The 17,714-nt window shown below is 35.7% G+C and overlaps 1 long non-coding RNA gene across 3 annotated transcripts in view; it reads right to left on the reverse strand.

The window, feature by feature from the left end:
• Positions 1-1,315: 1,315 nt before the first annotated feature.
• Positions 1,316-17,714, reverse strand: part of LOC144330814 (uncharacterized) — a 163,351-nt gene continuing 146,952 nt past the window's right edge. For 2 of the 3 annotated variants that reach the window (XR_013397332.1, XR_013397330.1), the window contains one exon: positions 1,316-11,425. This is a non-coding gene — a long non-coding RNA (uncharacterized LOC144330814). The remainder of the gene's footprint in view (positions 11,426-17,714) is intronic. The other variant, XR_013397331.1, reaches the window with a different exon arrangement.

Here is a 17,714-nt window from a genome sequence, read left to right on the forward strand (position 1 = left end):
GCAAGTGGTTCATTTTGTCTAAGCTGTCAATTTTATGTGTGTAAAACTGTTTGCAGCATTCCCTTATTCTTTTGGTCTCTGCAAGGTAGGCTGTAATATGTTCTGTTTCATTTCTGATATTGGTAATTTGTGTCTTCTCTCTTTTTTTCCCTTGTCCATCTTGTTTGTCAATTTTATTGTTTTTTTCAGAGAAACAAGTATTTGATTTATTGATTTTCTTCTACTGTTTTTCTGTTTTAAATTTAATTATTTTCTCATTTCTGTTCTTATTTTATTTTCTTGTTTCTGCTTGCTTTGAGTTTCTGGTGGGAGATTAGATTATTATTTTGAAACTTTTACTCTTTTTGAATAGACAAAAAGTTAAGTAAACAGATAAAGTAAAAAGTAATGTGTAAAGTATAAATTTCCCTCTCTTCATTGCTTTAACTATGTCTTATGAAATGTTTTATGTTGTATTTTTATTTTCATTCCTCTATCTGTGTTTAGAATCATTTCAGATAGTGTTATAATTTCTGCTTCAATGGTAAAACTTAGAAAATTTAAGTGTATTTTTATTTTTATCTTGAAACTTCCTTTTTGATCCATGGATTATTTAGAAGTGAGTTTCCAAATGTTTGGAGATTTGCCTATTATCTTCCTGTTATCCTTTCTGGATTAATTCTTTTATGGATGGAGAACACACTCTATATGATACCAATTCTAAATTTGCTGATGTTTGTTTTATGGCCTATCTAGGTGTATGTTCTGTGGGCATGTAAAAAGAATTTGTATACTGCTATATTGGGGTGGACCATTGTACAAATATCAATTACATGCTGTTGGTGGATGTGATTTTCAGTTCCTTTACATCCTTAATGGTATTTAGTCTAGTTGCCCTATAAATTGTTGAGAGAGGGGTACTGAAGACTCCAACTAAAATTGTTGACTTGTCTATTTCTCCTTTCAGTTTTATCAGTTTTTGCTTTACACATTTTGCAATTCTGTTGATCAGTGAATACATAGGTTGGTTCAAATATAAACCTGTATTAGTAAATATAGGTTTACTAAGTGTTAGTAAACCTAATATTTAGGATTACTATATCTTCTTGGTGGATAGAACCTTTTATCATTATATAATATCCCTCTCTGTCTCTAGTCATTTTCTTTGCTCTAAAACTTATTTCATATAATACAGCAGCTTCTGCTTTCTCTTAATGAATGTTTTATAATACATATTTTCCCATTCTTTTATTTTCAATCTGTCTATATTGTACAATGAAGTGAGTTTCTTGTAGATAGCATATAGGTAGATGATTTTTTAATCTACTCTACCAGATTTTCTTTTTTAATTGTGCATGAAGACCATTTAAATTTAAGGTAATTATTGATTTGTTAAGACTTAAGTCTGACATTTTATTTTCTGTTAGTTCTTTCTGTTTTAAATTTTTCCGTTTTCTTTTTTCTGCCATCTTTTAAGCTACATTGTTGATTTTTTATATTTTGGAACATTATCTAAATTCATTTTTGATTTATCTACAGTGTTTCTAAGTGCACATCTTTGTATAGCTGTTTGATTGATTGCTTTGTTATATTATATAGATGTAACTTAACATCAGTCTTCTCGTGTCCCCATTTTCTTAGTTTGAGTATGTCTCCCTTTGCCCTAACCCATTTAAAATATAATTGCCTTAATAACTTCCTCTATCTGTGTTTAGAATCATTTCAGATAGTGTTATAATTTTTGCTTCAATGGTAAAACTTAGAAAATTTAGAAGAGAGATTCTATTCTATTTACTCATATTTCTACTTAATGTGTTCTTCAAGTATTAAGAACTACAAACAGGTCCTTTCAGATCAGGCTCTATTCTTTTAGTTCCACTGTCATTGAAACTAATGAAGCAAATATTTTGTGATGGTTTCAATGCCAAAAAAATCTGCCACATGCCTTTTTAACTCAATCCTACAATTTTATAATGGTATGTAGAAAATTGAAGTTTACCAATGTTCTTTTACGGCTAATTTTATTAGAAGTCTTCTAGCAGTTTGGAAAGTGGGAAGTAGAGGCTGGCTGCAAACAACAAAGCTGATGTAATTAGTTTCTCACAGATCCAACAAGAACAAAAGCATCAAGGTTGGTTTGCTTCTATTATATATGACACTTACTAATAAGCCATGCTATATATAATCTGAATATTTGTGTCTCCCAAAATTTATACATTGAAATACGAACCCCCTAGGTGATGGTGTTAATGGAGGTGGAGCTTTTGGGAGGTGACTTGGTCACGAGAGTAGAGCTTTCATGAGTGAGATTAGTGCCCTTGTAAAAGAGGCCCTAGGGAGCTCATTAGCTCCTTCTGCCTCGTGCGGATGCAGTGAGAAGGCAGCTGTTTATGAACCAAGAGGGCTTTCACCAGAAGTCACTTTTGCCAGCTCCTTGATCTTGGACTTCCCAGTCTCCAATATTGTGAGAAATAAATTTCTGTTGTATATAAGCCATCTAGTTTATGTTTTATTACAGCAACCCAAAGGGGCTAAAATAGGACAGACACATGGGTACACTTCAGGTAAGGGATCCTTAACACCAAAATCTATTTTCATTTATTTATTATCAATGAAATATAGATAGGTAGTCAGGTTAATTAAACTGTATTAGAATAATATAATAAAACTAGAAAAACAAATAAGCCAAATGTGGTTTTTAATTTATTATCAGCAATCTGTCATTCTTTAACTATCCTACCATTTTATAGAAATGAATAGTTGAAAAAAATGTTAAGCCTGTAATTTATTCCACCTTAGGAATTCTTAGGAAACATAAAGCAATAGACAAATCTCTTAAGTATTTATGCTGTATATCAGTGTCATGTCTGAAATTTGGCACAGCAATTTTGAGGTCATGAAGCGTAGAAACTTAAAAAAAAAGATTAACATTTAAAAGTCACATGCAGTTTCTATCTCAGAAAGTAGAATCCTTTTTTTTGCTTTGAGAAACTGTTTTCATCCCAAGAAAACCACGTAATAGGCTCCTAATTACACAAAGATAAACCAAAGTATCTGCCCATTTTTTCTGTGAAAAAAGAAATAATAAAACTACCCATAATCTGAAAGCAGATATTTTAGAGAAGGAAGCTAAATGTTTGTTTGGTATAGTAATATAACTTTTATTGGATCAAAGTTCTAAGCCTTAAGCCTGCAGATTTTATTGCTTTTATGAGAAGAGTGAGAATGTTTCTGCAGGGATTTAGGTGACAGGAATAAATTCCTTTCTTTTTGGACCTTGGAATTGTTGAGTATTCCTAGAGGCAGGGGAAGGGGGTGAGGGTGGGGTTGGTAGGGATTTCTGTATTGCTAATGGAGGACTGAGAATTTGTTTAGAAAGTGCCTTACCTTGTAAGGAAATCTAACCCTATAGGAAAAGTTTCAAAAGTTAGCTGATTGTTTCTACTTCTTCTTCTGTTTTTTTTTTTTGACAGGGTCTTCTTCTGTCACTCAGGCTGGAGTGCAGTGGCATGATCACAGCTCAAGTGGTCCTCCTGCCCCAGCCTCCCAAGTAGCTGAGAGTTCAGACAACAGGTGTGCACCACCACGCCCAGCTAACTTTTTAAATATTTGGTAGAGACAGGGTCTCACTATGTTGCCCAGGCTAGTCTCAAACACTTGGCCTCTAGTGATCCCCCTGCTTTAGCCTCAGATAGGAGGCCAAAGTCCTGGGATTACAGGCATGAGCCACCACACCCAGCCAGTTTCCATTTCTTAATGGAGAATTAGAGTCAGGCTCTATTTTAAGATTGTCAAAGTGGTAAGAATGAGAAACAGCCCCTGCCTACATTGCAGCAACCATAAGCAGAGCCAGCAATGGTGGGGCATAGTAGCTTGATGAGGAAGCAAAGCAGATCATGAGGAAATTTGCCTCTCAGCACGTGGATGCAGAGTATGAGGAACCGCTCATACTTAGAAATGACTAAGGGGCATGATAAAGCCAACCAAACTCTTGGGATCCAAGATTTCTCGGTGTCCATTCTGGAGTGGAATTAGTCTATCTGCACTTTCAACAAGCTCCTGGACGCTTCCAGTGCAGTCAACACTGGGGCCTCATTCTACTGGAGGTCATAAGGCAGTGGTTCTCATGATTCAGGATGCTTAAGGATCTCCTGAGTGCTTGCTAAAAAGACAGAGAGATCCCAGGCCTCCAGTCCAGAGAGACTGATTTATGTCTCTCATTTTAGTAAGCACTCAGATAATGCTGATACAGACAGTCAAGACAACACTTCAAGAAAAATAGCCTAAAAACTTACAGCATTTTTATCAGGTATTAATGTGAGACCTATAGAAAAGAGTCAAGTCAAGACTTGACTTATTTATTTTCTGTGACTTGACTTATATATTGTCTTATTTATTTTCTCACATAAAATAAGACAATACATTTTAGCTCTTTACATCTCTGGCTAAAACCTATTCTCTAATCAGTGATGACTCTGGAGCTTCATTTTGGAATAATTAGCTTAAATGTGAGCACTAGAAGCTATTATCTTAATGAATTCTTCTTAAATATCAATACAATATGTTCCTGTTTATATTTTTAAAATCTATTATAATTTTATTTTTTTCCTCCATCCACAATTTTTTTTTTCTTTTTTTTTTTTTTTGAGACAGAGTCTTGCTCTGTTGCCCAGACTGGAGTGCACTGGCATGATCTCGGCTCACTGCAACCTCTGCTGGCCAAGTTCAAGTGCTTCTCCTGCCTCAGCCTCCCGATTAGCTAGGATTACAGGCATGCACCTCCATGCCCAGCAAATTTTTGTATTTTTAGTAGAGACAGGGTTTTGCCATGTTGGCCAGGCTGGTCTTGAACCCTTGACCTCAGGTGATCTGCCTGCCTCAGCCTCCCAAAGTGCTGGGATTACAGCCATGAGCCACGGTGCCCGGTCACAGTATGTTTTGAATGCCTACTATATGCAAGAAATAATGCATAATAGAGAACACAATGTTAATTTAAACAAACTTGTTTCAGGTACTTTAAAACCAGTGAGTTTTTAGAATTAGTGAACTAACACTTATTGGCCTTCTGGCTAAGATAAAGTGTAGATTAGAAGTAGTGATCTAAAGATACCTGCTAGGTATTCTGTTCCATGGAAAATGTGCAATTACATAGGATTTAAAAATAAATATTTTCTTAAATAATGATTATGCACATAATTCCCTCCCTTGTACACTGCAATTGGATTTTAAGTCCTTCATTTATACATTACTGTAAATCTTTTCTATTTGCTATTTTAATGATTTCCCTAATTCATTTTAGATAATTTGTAAATGTGTTTATTGAATTTTTTATATAATAACACTGTATCATGCTCAAAATTACAGGTTTTTTTTGTTTGTTTTGTTTTGTTTTTAACTTAACTAAGTCAAATTCTTTTTAAGGGAAAAAACAGGTAGGTACCATTGTTAGATGGGGATATTGCTATTGGAATACATGAACGTTCAGAACGACAAAAGCTAGTTTTTTCTTTGTTTGTTTGTTTGAGACACAGTCTCGCTCTGTCGCCCAGGCTGGAGTGCAGTGGCACGATCGCGATCTCAGCTCACTGCAAGCTCCGCCTCCCGGGTTCACGCCATTCTCCTGCCTCAGCCTCCTGAGTAGCTGAGAATACAGGCGCCTGCCACCACGCCCTGCTAATTTTTTGTATTTTCAGTAGAGACGGGGTTTCTCCGTGTTAGCCAGGATGGTCTCGATCTTCTGACCTCGTGATCTGCCCGCCTCGGCCTCCCAAAGTGCTGGGATTACAGGCATGAGCCACCGCGCCCGGCCGACAATAGCTAGTTTTAAAAAATTCACTTCCAGAATGTTAACACAAGAGGAGTTATTTCAGATAGCTTGGAGTCCAATTCTTATTACAGCAGTATAAGTATTTCCAGGAACAAGGGCTTCTCCTCTTAGAGTTCACATTTACAAACAACATGATAAAAGCATCTTTGAAATATGCTTCTCTGTTTTGACTTCAAATAAGAAGATATTCATTCATGAGCTTTTATAGGATTTGGTGAATTCTCAAATGTCAATACTGGACCAATATTTAAAAGGAACATTTAACTAAACTTTTTAAATAAGTGGTTCACAAAATTGCTTGATATGTGCTGTGATAATTTTTACTCATTTTAATTAACTGCACTATAAATTGCCAAATTCAATCACTAGCGGGATAATGCATGCTGATCAGATCAAAGGAGTCACATAAAACTGTGAGGGAAATGGAGTCACATTAAAGCTATAATTAAGTATCTCTTCAGTGACAGAGGACAAATGGAAAGATAAAGTAAATCATTCAGTCAAATGTGGCCCCAAAAAATGGTGGCAATCAGACCTTAGAGTATGAGAATTAACCCATTAGCCAAATGATGAGCCATGTTCATACCAAGCTCCAAAAGGCTTTTCTAAGAACCATTTATCTATCCAAATATCTCCATCTTCAAAGTATTCCATTACTAAAAGTATTATCAGAAACTCTTAGCCTTCTCTTTTGGAGTTATCTGAATTTCGTGTTTGACTTGTTTCAGTAGACTAAATGGAAGATATGGGAATGCAAGAGAATGTAAGAGAAAGGGTACATGTTATTTGTAAACAACATTTTGTCTTATAGTAAAAGGCTGACAGAGATACTCTATATTCAATGCCTGAGGAATCATGATTTCTAAATGTCTGGCGGAAACCTCGTTTACGTAATTCTAATTTTCATTAACTGTGTTAGAGTGTTGTATTTACTGGTTCATGGCACTTGGCTTGAATGTTTTTGCTGAAGTTTAGTTGGACTCAGGCAGTAGAAACTATGGTAAGTCAAAACATAGAAATAAAATCACGTTATATTATTGATAAAGCCCATACCACACATGAAAATATGAACTGTTCTAGTGAGGAAAATTTCATGTTCAAAAAAATTTAGAAATTCGTCCAAAGTGTTCAAGGTCATTCATGATTCAAGTCAGTGTGCCAAGAACTATTATATCTCTATACTATTTCTTAAAAATACTACATACACATCCTCAAAGGAGAAATTATTGAATCAATAAATAAAACCCAAATAATTGTGTTTAATATGTCTTTTGATCAGTCACACATCTCCCATCTCTTCTTCCACCTAAGAATAATGGCCTTATCACCTGATACTTCATGCTTTTAACCCATCTCTTTTTTAAGCCTTTCATAACACTTCCTCCCCACCTTTTCCTATTCCCGTCCTAACTCTTCTGGTCCCTCTACCATATTTCATTCCCTTCACCAAGTGGCAGACAGTGCTAGGGATTACTCACCATCCATTCTCACCTTCTTCTTTTTTAGCATTGATTTTATATGAGATATACATGTGCTAGGTTAAAAATATTCATCTGTCGGTCTCCCAAGTAGCTAGAGGTGAGCATCTGACTCAATTCTACCCAATGAACTAAAAGCTGAAGTTAATTAAATGAGTCTTACCAAAATAATTGCTTTAATCAAAGTGTTGGGAGCAACTTTTAACTTTCATTCTCTCCTTTTACTTCTTACCTGGAATTTGAATGCAGTGCCATCCTTTGCACATAAGGACTCAGGCCACATGCCAAAGACAGCAGAGTAATAAGGAAATGGATCCTAGAAAGTTGATGATTTTCTTAAATGGCTTCTTGCTGTATCAGAAAAATGAAACTGCTGTTTGCTTAACTCACTGTAAACAGGTTTCTTTTTCTTTTTACTTTTCTTTTCTTTTTTTTTTCTGAGATGGAGTCTCACTCTGTCACCCAGGCTGGAGTGCATTGGCACAATCTCGGCTCACTGCAACCTCCACCTCCCAGGTCCAAACAATTCTCCTGCCTCAGCCTCCTGAGTAACTGGGATTACAGGCGCCCACCACCACGCCTGGCTAATTTTGTATTTTTAGTAAAGATGGGGTTTCATCATGCAGGCTCGTCTAGAACTCCTGACCTCAAATGATCCACCTGCCTCGGCCTCCCCAGGTGCTGGGATTACAGGCATGAGCCACCGTGCCTCACCCCCTTTCATGTGTAATCAAATGTAGTATTAAACCAAAACAAATAGGAAACAAGTGATCTTTCTCCTTATATTAACATGTATATAAATGTTTAAACTAAAATCTTTATTTTTCTCATGCATCAATATTTTTAAAATAAATATAAATAAAAATTTGTTTTATAAAATAAAACAAATATCAAGCCAAAAAAAGTAACTATACACAAATTGTTAAATATGCATTTTGCTAATTTTGGTTTTTGTCAGTTTTGTTGTTGTTATTGGTTTTTTTGCCCTTGATTAAACAGTTTTTTTAATATTATATGCCATAAAAACAAAAATTTAATTGTAGTGGTTTTTTAAAAAAATATAGTGGCTCATTTTTTGATATCCCTCCTCAAAGGGGAAATCTATGTCCTTTCCCCTTTGAACCTGAGCAGACTTGTGTCTTCCCTGTCTTCCCTGTTACCAACAAAATTCAGCAAAAGGGACTGTGTGATTTCCAAACATGGGTCAGCAAGAGCAATGCAGCCTCAACCTTGTTTGCCTGAACACTTGCACTCTGAGCCTTGGGTTACCCAGTAAGAAATCCAACTACTCTATAGCCACCATTCTACAAGGATGCCACATGGACAGGCGCTTCTATAGGGAGTCCTAATCCAAATTCTTCCAGCCCCACTACCAAACAAAGGAGTGAACAGGACTTCAACCCTTAGCAATTGAGTCCCTCTCCTGGCCTTTGAGTCTTTTTAGAAGTGACCAGACATCATGGAGCAGAGACATGCTGTCCCCGTTGTGACCTATCCAAATTCCTGACCTACAGAATTTGTTAACAAAATATAAAATTGATTTAAGATCAGATTTTACAATGATTTGTTTTGTAAAAATGGCAGCCACAACACCGGGGAAAGCTACTTCCCCACATTTAAGAATATAGAAAAAAAGAGATAAGTTTCTCAAAATGAAACAATGACACACATCAATGACAGAAATGGTGTCTGAGAGGAATAAAGCAATAGTAAATACAAACAACATTTTATATTTACATTGTGTCTTTTGACTCCACGGTACTCAGGACGTATTACAAACTTAACTAAGTCCCTAACAACAAAATACACAGAAATCTCATTTTATGTGTAGGGGTACTGAAATTCACAAGAAAGATAGTTGAAATAATCAGAAATAAAAATCTAAAATCAAAAGATGACATTTAACTTTTTTTAAAAAAACTTTTTTTTAGGTTTTGGGGTACATGTGGTTTGTTGCATAGGCAAACAGGTGTCACAAGGGTTTGTTGTACTTATTATTTCATCACCCAAGGTATTAAGCCCAGTACCAAATAGCTTTTCTGTTCCCCTCTCTCCTCCCACCCTCCCACTCAAGTAGACTCCAGTGTCTGTTGTTTCCTTCTTTGTGTTTATAAGTCCTTATCCTTTAGTTCCCATCTATAAGTGAGAACATGCGGTATTTGGTTTTCTGTTCCTGTGTTAGTTTGCTAACTTTCTTTGTTGTTTTTTTGTTTTGTCAGCTCCATCCATGTTCCGTCCACAGATATCTTGTTCTTTTTTATGGCTGCATAGTATTTCATGGTGTATATGTGCCACATTTTCTTTATCCAATCTGTCATCGATAGGCATTTAGGTTAATTCCATGTCTTTGCTATTGTGAATAGTGCTGCAATGAACATTCACATGCATGTGTCTTTATGGTAGAAACACTATATGGTCAATTTATATTCCTCTGGGTATATACCCAGTAATAGAATTGTTGAGTCAACTGGTAGTTCTGCTTTTAGCTTTTTGAGGAATCACCATACTGCTTTTCACAATAGTCAGACAAATGTCTACTCCCACCAACAGTGTATAAGTGTTCCCTTTTCTCTACAACCTCATCAGCATCTGTTGTTTTTTGGCTTTTTAGTAATGGCCATTCAGACTGGTATGAGATGGTATCTCATCGTGGTTTTGATTTGCATTTCTCTTACGATCAGTGATTCTGAGCTCTTTTTCAAATGCTTGTTGACCACATGTATGTCTTCTTTTGAGAAGTGTCTGTTCATGTCCTTTGCCCACTTTTTAATGGGATTGTTTGCTTTTCTCTTGTAAATTTAAGTTCCTTATAGATGCTAGATATTAGACCTTTTCAGATGCATAGTTTGCAAATACTTTCTCCCATTCTGTAGGTTGTCTGTTTACTCTGTTGATAGTGTCTTTTGCTGTGCAGTTCTTAAGTTTAATTAGATTCCACTTGTCAATTTTTGCTTTCGTTGTGATTGCTTTTGGTGTCTTTGTCATTAAATATTTTTCTATTCCTACATCCAGGATGGTATTGCCTAGGTTGTTTGGCAGGTTTTTTATAGTTTTGGGATGTATATTTAAGTCTTTAATCTGTCTTGAGTTGATTTATGTGTATGGTGTAAGGAAAGTGTCCAACTTCAATCTTCTGCATATGGCTAGCCAGTTATCCAAGCACCATTTATTGAATAAGGAGTCATTTCCCCCATTGCTTGTTTTCGTCAGCTTTGTCGAAGATTAGATGGTTGGAGACGTGCGGCATTATTTCTGGGCTCTTTATTCTGTTCCGTTGGTCTATGCACCTGTTTTTGTACCAGAAACATGCTGTTTTTGTACCAGAAACATGCTGTTTTTGCTACTGTAGCCTTGTAGCATAGTTTAAAGTCAGGTAACATGATGCCTCCAGCTTTTTCTTTTTGTTTAGGATTGCCTTGGCTATTAAGACTCTTTTTTAGTTCCATATGAATTTTAAAATAGTTTTTTCTAGTTCTGTGAGGAATGTTGTTGGTAGTTTGATAGGAATAACACTGAATCTGTAAGTTACTTTGGGCAGTATAGCCATTTTAATAATATTGTTTCTTCCTATCCATGAGCATGAGATGTTTTTTTCATTTGTTTGTGTCTGCTCTGATTTCTTTCAGCAGTGTTTTGTAATTCTCATTCTAGAGATCTCAACGAATCCAGGAATTGTTTTTTTAAAAAATTAATAAAATAGATATGCCACTAGCTAGGCTAACAAAAAAGAAAAAAGAGAAGATCCAAATAAACACAATTAAAAATGATGAAGGGAATTTTACTATGACACAACAGATATAAAAACAACCATCAGAAACTGCTATAAACACCTCTATGCACACAAACTAGAAAATCTAGAAGAGATTGATAAATTCCTGGACACACACACCCTCCCAAGACTGAGTCAGGAAGAAACTGATTCCCTGAACAGACCAATGATGGGCTCCAAAATTGAATCAGTAATAAATAGCCTACCTACCAAAAAAAAAGAGCCCAGCACCTGATGGAGTCACAGCCGAATTCTACCAGATGTACAAAGAAGAGCTAGTTCCATTCCTACAGAAACTATTCCAAGAAAGTGAGGAGGAAGGACTCCTCTTCAACTCATTCTATGAGGTCAGCATCATCTTGATACCAAAACCTGGTGGAGACACAAGAAACAAGGAAACTTCAGGCCAATATCCTTGATGAACATCGATGCAAAAATCTTCAGCAAATTATTCGGAAACTGAATCCATCAGCGCACTGAAAAGCTAATCCACCAAGATCAAGTAGGCTTCATCCCTGGGATGCAAGGTTGGTTCAACATATGCAAATCAATAAATGTAATACATCACATAAACAGAACTAAAGACAAAAACCACGTGATTATCTCAATAGACGCAGAGAAGGCTTTTGACAAAACTTTGAACTATGTATTGAAGGAACATACCTCAAAATAATAAGAGACATTTATGACAAGCCATAGCCAACATTATGCTAAATGGGCAAAAGCTGGAAGCGTTCCACTTGAAAACCAGCACAAGAAAAGTATGCACTCTCTCATCACTTTTATTAAACATAGTATTGGAAGTCCTAGCCAGAGCAATTGGGCAAAAGAAAGAAATAAAGGCATCCAAATAGGAAGCAAGGAAGTCAAACTATCTCTGTTGGTAGGCAACATGATTCTATATCTAGAAAACCCAATAATCTCGGCCCAAAAGCTCCTCCAGCTGATATACAACTTCAGCAAAATTGCAGGATATGAAATCTGTGAAAAATCACTAGCATTTCTATATACCAACAAGAGTCAAACCAAAGAGCCAAATTAGAAAGGTAATTCCATTCAAAATTGCCACCAAAAGAATAAAATACCTAGGAATACAACATTGAACTTTCAAAACACAATCAAACTTTTAATTCAGTAAATAGCATTCCTTTCAAGAACAACTGATACTTATCCTCCTCTTACCTCCTCCCCATTATAAAAACAGCAGCATCATTATGATCATGATCATCTTTATTTCAACTTTTAACCCAAATGCTGAAGGTACAGTTAATGAAATGCCATAGATTTCTATATCATGTTATGCATTTCTTTTATTTTTTATATTTAAGGTTTGATTTCATCTATTCCCATTGGGGATCACAAACTTTGTAAAGCAGAACCAATGTCATGAAAACTTGATCTATCACTTAGATTGTTACACTTAGCTAGACTATAATAACCCACATTGAAAATAAAATTCCATTACTTGAACCACTGTCATTCTTTCTATTAAAAAGTTGAAGCATACTGTCTAAATACCTTATTCTCTAAAAGATTTCCCTATGCTTTTTGTATTTATAACATAGAAGCATTTCTACAAGATGGTTTCAAATGACTCTGTATATTTCATTCCATAATTATCTTCCTCTTCTGCTTGGTGTGTCCAAAGAGGCATGCAGATATAGATGGGATATTGAAAACAAAGTGTCATGGAAACCAGATTCACTGACAGTCAGCCAAGTGCTTCCCTTTAAATCATTCCTTTGAAACAAAGTTGAAAATTATGAACTTTTTCAAGTCTTGACATTGTCCTCCTCCAAACAACCCACTCATATCATTCCAAGGGTTTTGTTTACTGTCATGTACAGACAGCCTACATCCTCTCTGTGGCCTGAATTGCTCAGATTGTTGTCAAAATTCACTCAATTCAGTATTTTTTAATATACCTGTCCTAAAATTGTGAAGCTTCTCTCCACAAGTTTAGTATTGAAAAATTGAAATTGGGTTACCTGCTTTGTGCTGACCATAAAAGGTACAAATTTTAAAAATATGAGCATAGATTTTAATGGACTAGATAATAGAAAAAAAACTTAAAGACAATCTGGTAAATTTATTTATGTTAGCGACAACAGAAATATTACAAAGACTTTTTTTCAGTCTTCAGTGTAGCATTTTATTGACTTGTGAAGGCATGTAGATTTTGCCAAGCTCAATGTGTCAGGTAATTGTTTGAAGATTTAAGATTCCATATCAATGGCTGAATTTTAGATTATATAGGCTTATTTCTTAATATATTTTAATCATTAGTCACTTCCTATTTTCGTTTCTCTTACACTCTTTGAATATTTCAAATATCTTTAACAGAGTTTGCCTTCTCTGTATATCAGAAATAACTTTTAAAATATTTCATTAAAGAAATTAATTTTTCACAAATATAATTTAGATGAAATTACTTCTCTTTGAGTAAAATGGGATTTTATCCCATGGTTTGTATCTAAGTTGATTTCCAAAACAGTCAATGCCTTATGCTTTGTAATGTTATTGTTGGCTATTTATTAAGTTCATCTATTGGCATGACACTTGAATTTAGAAAACATAACAAAGTATATTGCAATATTTCAGGAGTTAATACTTTCAGAAAGCAAAACATTAAGTAATTAAGGGTGGACAAGCATTTTAAGATTATTCAATTTTCTAACAGATTTGTTATAATGGTTATGGTAGTTAGCACTCTTGAGATCAAGTGCTGTATAATGGAAACATGTGTTTATTAAGTTTCTGTTGAGTGTCTTCCAGTGCTTTATAAGGAAGAGTGTGCTGCTTTAATTGAGATAGTGCCTAAAACAATACAATAACATTTTCTTATAATTAATAGCCTGACTGCCAGATATAATTAGAGAATCTCCAGGTTTCTGCCAAAAAAAAATCAATTTGGAAACCTAGCACCAGCAAGTCCAGGTATAATAAGAACATTAACATGGTGGTCACTGTTACTGAAGCCTAGTTTTGTGAACTTTCTCAGAAATCCTTCTCAAGTCCTTAATTCACCTACCTCTACTTACCAGGCTCCTGCATTTTTATTTATGCAAGCTGTTCCTATATATATATTGTTAGACAGGTCACACTGAACTATAGTCCATGGTATATACAGTCTGTCTGTCTAAGATTTGAAGTTATCAAGGACAGGAACACATTTTTTTTGATCCTTATAGCAACTACCACTGTATCTAAAATAGAGAAGATACTAATATATGGAAATGGAATAGAATGTGAAGTAGAGCAAAATTCTGACACAAAGAGGCATGATAAGATAGTCTGTATGGAAGTATATTATTGTCAACACTGCTGTATCCATAACACATGCCACTAAGTTTCTTAATGCTTTGGTTTCACCAAAACTTACAAAATTTAGTAGATTGAAAGGTAATAGAAAATACACTTATTTCAAATGCCACTTTTTATTGTTTGCACATTTAAATTTCATAAATGTAATCGGCAATATAAAAAGACAACATCGATTACCATTTAGAGTAAACAACTTGCTTCCACACAGGGATTTCTTTAAAAGATATATTGTGGGTCATCTTGATAAGCATTAATCAAATTAATATATATGTGGAGTTAATCAGCCTAACCAATCTTTCTTAGTAAACTAAATTAAATATGTACAATTGTCACAGTAAAGGTCTAGTCAGGGAGATTATATCACTACACGAAAGCATGACTTCAAATATAAATAACAGCCATGACATGAAGTCAGTGAGATCTTGCCAGAGAGTCAGGAGAATTTAGAAAACATTTGTTTCAGGTGAACTCAGACCTACCTATCCTTCTCAGAAAGGAACACAGGCATTCTGCCTACATACTCAAGGATGTGGCTGAAATTTTACCCGTTATTCTGTTACTCAGGTCATTCCATTAAAATGAAATTAAGAAATGCCACAACAGTATAAATTTTTATAAGAATAAAATTAATGTATGAGTATATCCAGATTTTCTTTTTATTCAGCTAACTAAAAAGATTTCTGGAATGACCCATTTGATGGATGTATTTTGCTCCCCACCCCTTTTCTCCAGGGATCAACTCTTTCAGGCTTTGCAATATGAAACTGAGCAAAAATGAGGAGAGGCAGAGGGAAACTAGGCTTATAAAGTTAGGGAGGGGTGGAATTTCTCAGAGAATTTGGGATATGAGGCATAGGACTTCTCGTGTGTAAGGGAAACAGATAAAGAGAGAATGGTTTTTCTTTTTAAGTGTTATTCTCATCTACTTATTCTTCCCCACCCAGTCCCTTCACAGTTTTTAGAAAACCAAATAAAGAACTCTAAGATTGAAGGACTGTGAAGCCCACCTTTTCAGGATTACATTGCATAACAACAAAGAACAGAGGGTTTACATAATCAAGATTCCTCAGGATAAGTACATTCTGCAAGGCTTCTGAAGAGGCAGTATTATATTACAGAAAGAAAATCCATGATAGGAAGTCAAATAAACTTCAGTTTCAAACCTGTTTCTCCTACCTACTCATTATACAACATTGAGCATGTTACTCTCCTCGTTCAGAGATAATACTGAGATTATGCAATTAAAATACATGTAATCCAAATATATACAATTGAAATATTATATAGAAAGAGCATGATTCATACTCAAGCTGTTGTTAAATGCCTATTAATTCTAATTGTGAAGCATCAATTGTCAATAAAGATACCCTTACACTATTAGCTTGGAGCAAAATTAATTGCTGTTTTTGCCATATTTTCTCACTGAGCTTTTTGTCAATTGCTGAAAATAATGTGTACTTCAGGAATGTAATTAACAGTAGCACTCTATAGCATTTGCAGCACAAAAAGCACTTTTTGGCCGGGCGTAGTGGCTCATGCCTGTAATCCCAGCACTTTGGGAGGCCAAGGCGGGAGGATCATGGGGTCAGGAGATCAAGACCATCCTATCCTGGCCAACATGGTAAAATCCCTTCTCTACTAAAAAAAAAAAAAATACAAAAATTAGCTGGACGTGGTGGCGGGCGCCTGTCGTCCCAGCTACTCGAGAGGCTGAGGCGGGAGAATGGTGTGAACCCAGGAGGCAGAGCTTGCAGTGAGCCGAGATCATGCCACTGCACTCCAGCCTGGGTGACAGAGCAAGACTCTGTCTCCGAAAAAAAAAAAAGCACTTTTTACAACTTTTTTATTTGAGTCTTACCACAATTCTGTTAGGTATGACTCAGTATAAACAGCCCCAATGTATAGATAACCTGAAGCTCAAAGAAGTAAAGGAGTTTGTACAGAGCCAGCCAGCCAGCCAGCCAGTAAGTAAAAGAGTTGAGGCTTGCATCCAAATCATCTGAACCTAACTTCTGTGATATTTCCACCAAATCTCCACAGTTGCAACGAGGCTATATCACATGAAATGCAATAAAGATGTAAAGATAGAACATAAGTTCCTTGAGAAGAAGCTGATCTACAGCATGGAATATCAAAGGAAAAGTTCCACTACCAGAAATTGTCGACACAATCTCTGTGGGATTCTCTAAGCAGAAAAGCAGTGTCATTCCATCTGTACACATGGAATATACAGCTTCACAGGACAGGTACTTTTGCATAAGGAAATAAATATCGATGACCTTGCTGTTCCTGTGCCTAACCCCAGCCCCTCTACCTCTTTGCCTGGCTACATATTAAGTGTGTTTTAAAATTCGGTTTGAGCATCTTTTCATCTCAGAAGCTTTCGTTTATCCTTAACCCCACCCCAGGCTAGTTTAGAGGTCCATCTGTCTTCCCACAACATTGTGTTCATAAGTCCATACAGCCCTTGCATGCACCAGAACAGGAGTTCAATGAGGGACTTTTGTCTTGTTCACTCTGTGTTCTTAGCATGTAGAACAGTGCCAGGCATTTTAAAATGGGTGCTTAATAAATATGTGTAGAATGAATTAATAGAACCTATCACTGCTTTTGAATTGTTGAATGTCTGGGTCATCAGTATACATATCCCATGAAAATACATGCTTTCCCATATCTGTGGAATCAGACCCTGGTGTAGATTCTGGCATATACAAACATTCTATAAGTATTTGTTAAATAATTCGTACTCAGCACCAGGCACTAAGTCCATTATGGACATTAACTCACATATTCTTCATGATACTCTAGGAGGTAGTTACTATTGTCCTTCCCATTTTTTCAGATGAGAAAACTCAGACACAGATACATGAAAGAGCTTGCACAAAGTCACACAGCTGGAAAGTGGTAGAGCCAACATTATCAAAAAGACCAAGAGATAACAAGTGTTGGCAAGGGTGTGGAGAAAAGGGATTTCTTGAACACTGTTGGTGAATGTAAACTGTTGTAGTCATTCTGGGAAACAGTAGGGAGGTTCCTAAAGAAATTAAAAATAGAACTACCTTCTGACCCAGCAATCCCTCATTTGAGTGTATATTCAAAGAAAATGAAATCACCCTTCATTAAAGATAGCTATACTCCCATATTCATTGCAGTGTTATTCACAATAGCCACATATAAAAACGGCCTAAGTGTATTTCAGTGGATGAATAGATAAAAAACTGTGATTAACAAATATACATATGTGTGTGTGTGTGTGTGTGTGTGTGTGTGTGTATAATGGAATATAATTCACCCTTTAAAAAGAAGGAGATCCTGCCACTTGCCACAACATGGATGA

The sequence above is a fragment of the Macaca mulatta genome, chromosome 8, assembly GCF_049350105.2.
Source record: "Macaca mulatta isolate MMU2019108-1 chromosome 8, T2T-MMU8v2.0, whole genome shotgun sequence".
NCBI lineage: Eukaryota > Metazoa > Chordata > Mammalia > Primates > Cercopithecidae > Macaca > Macaca mulatta.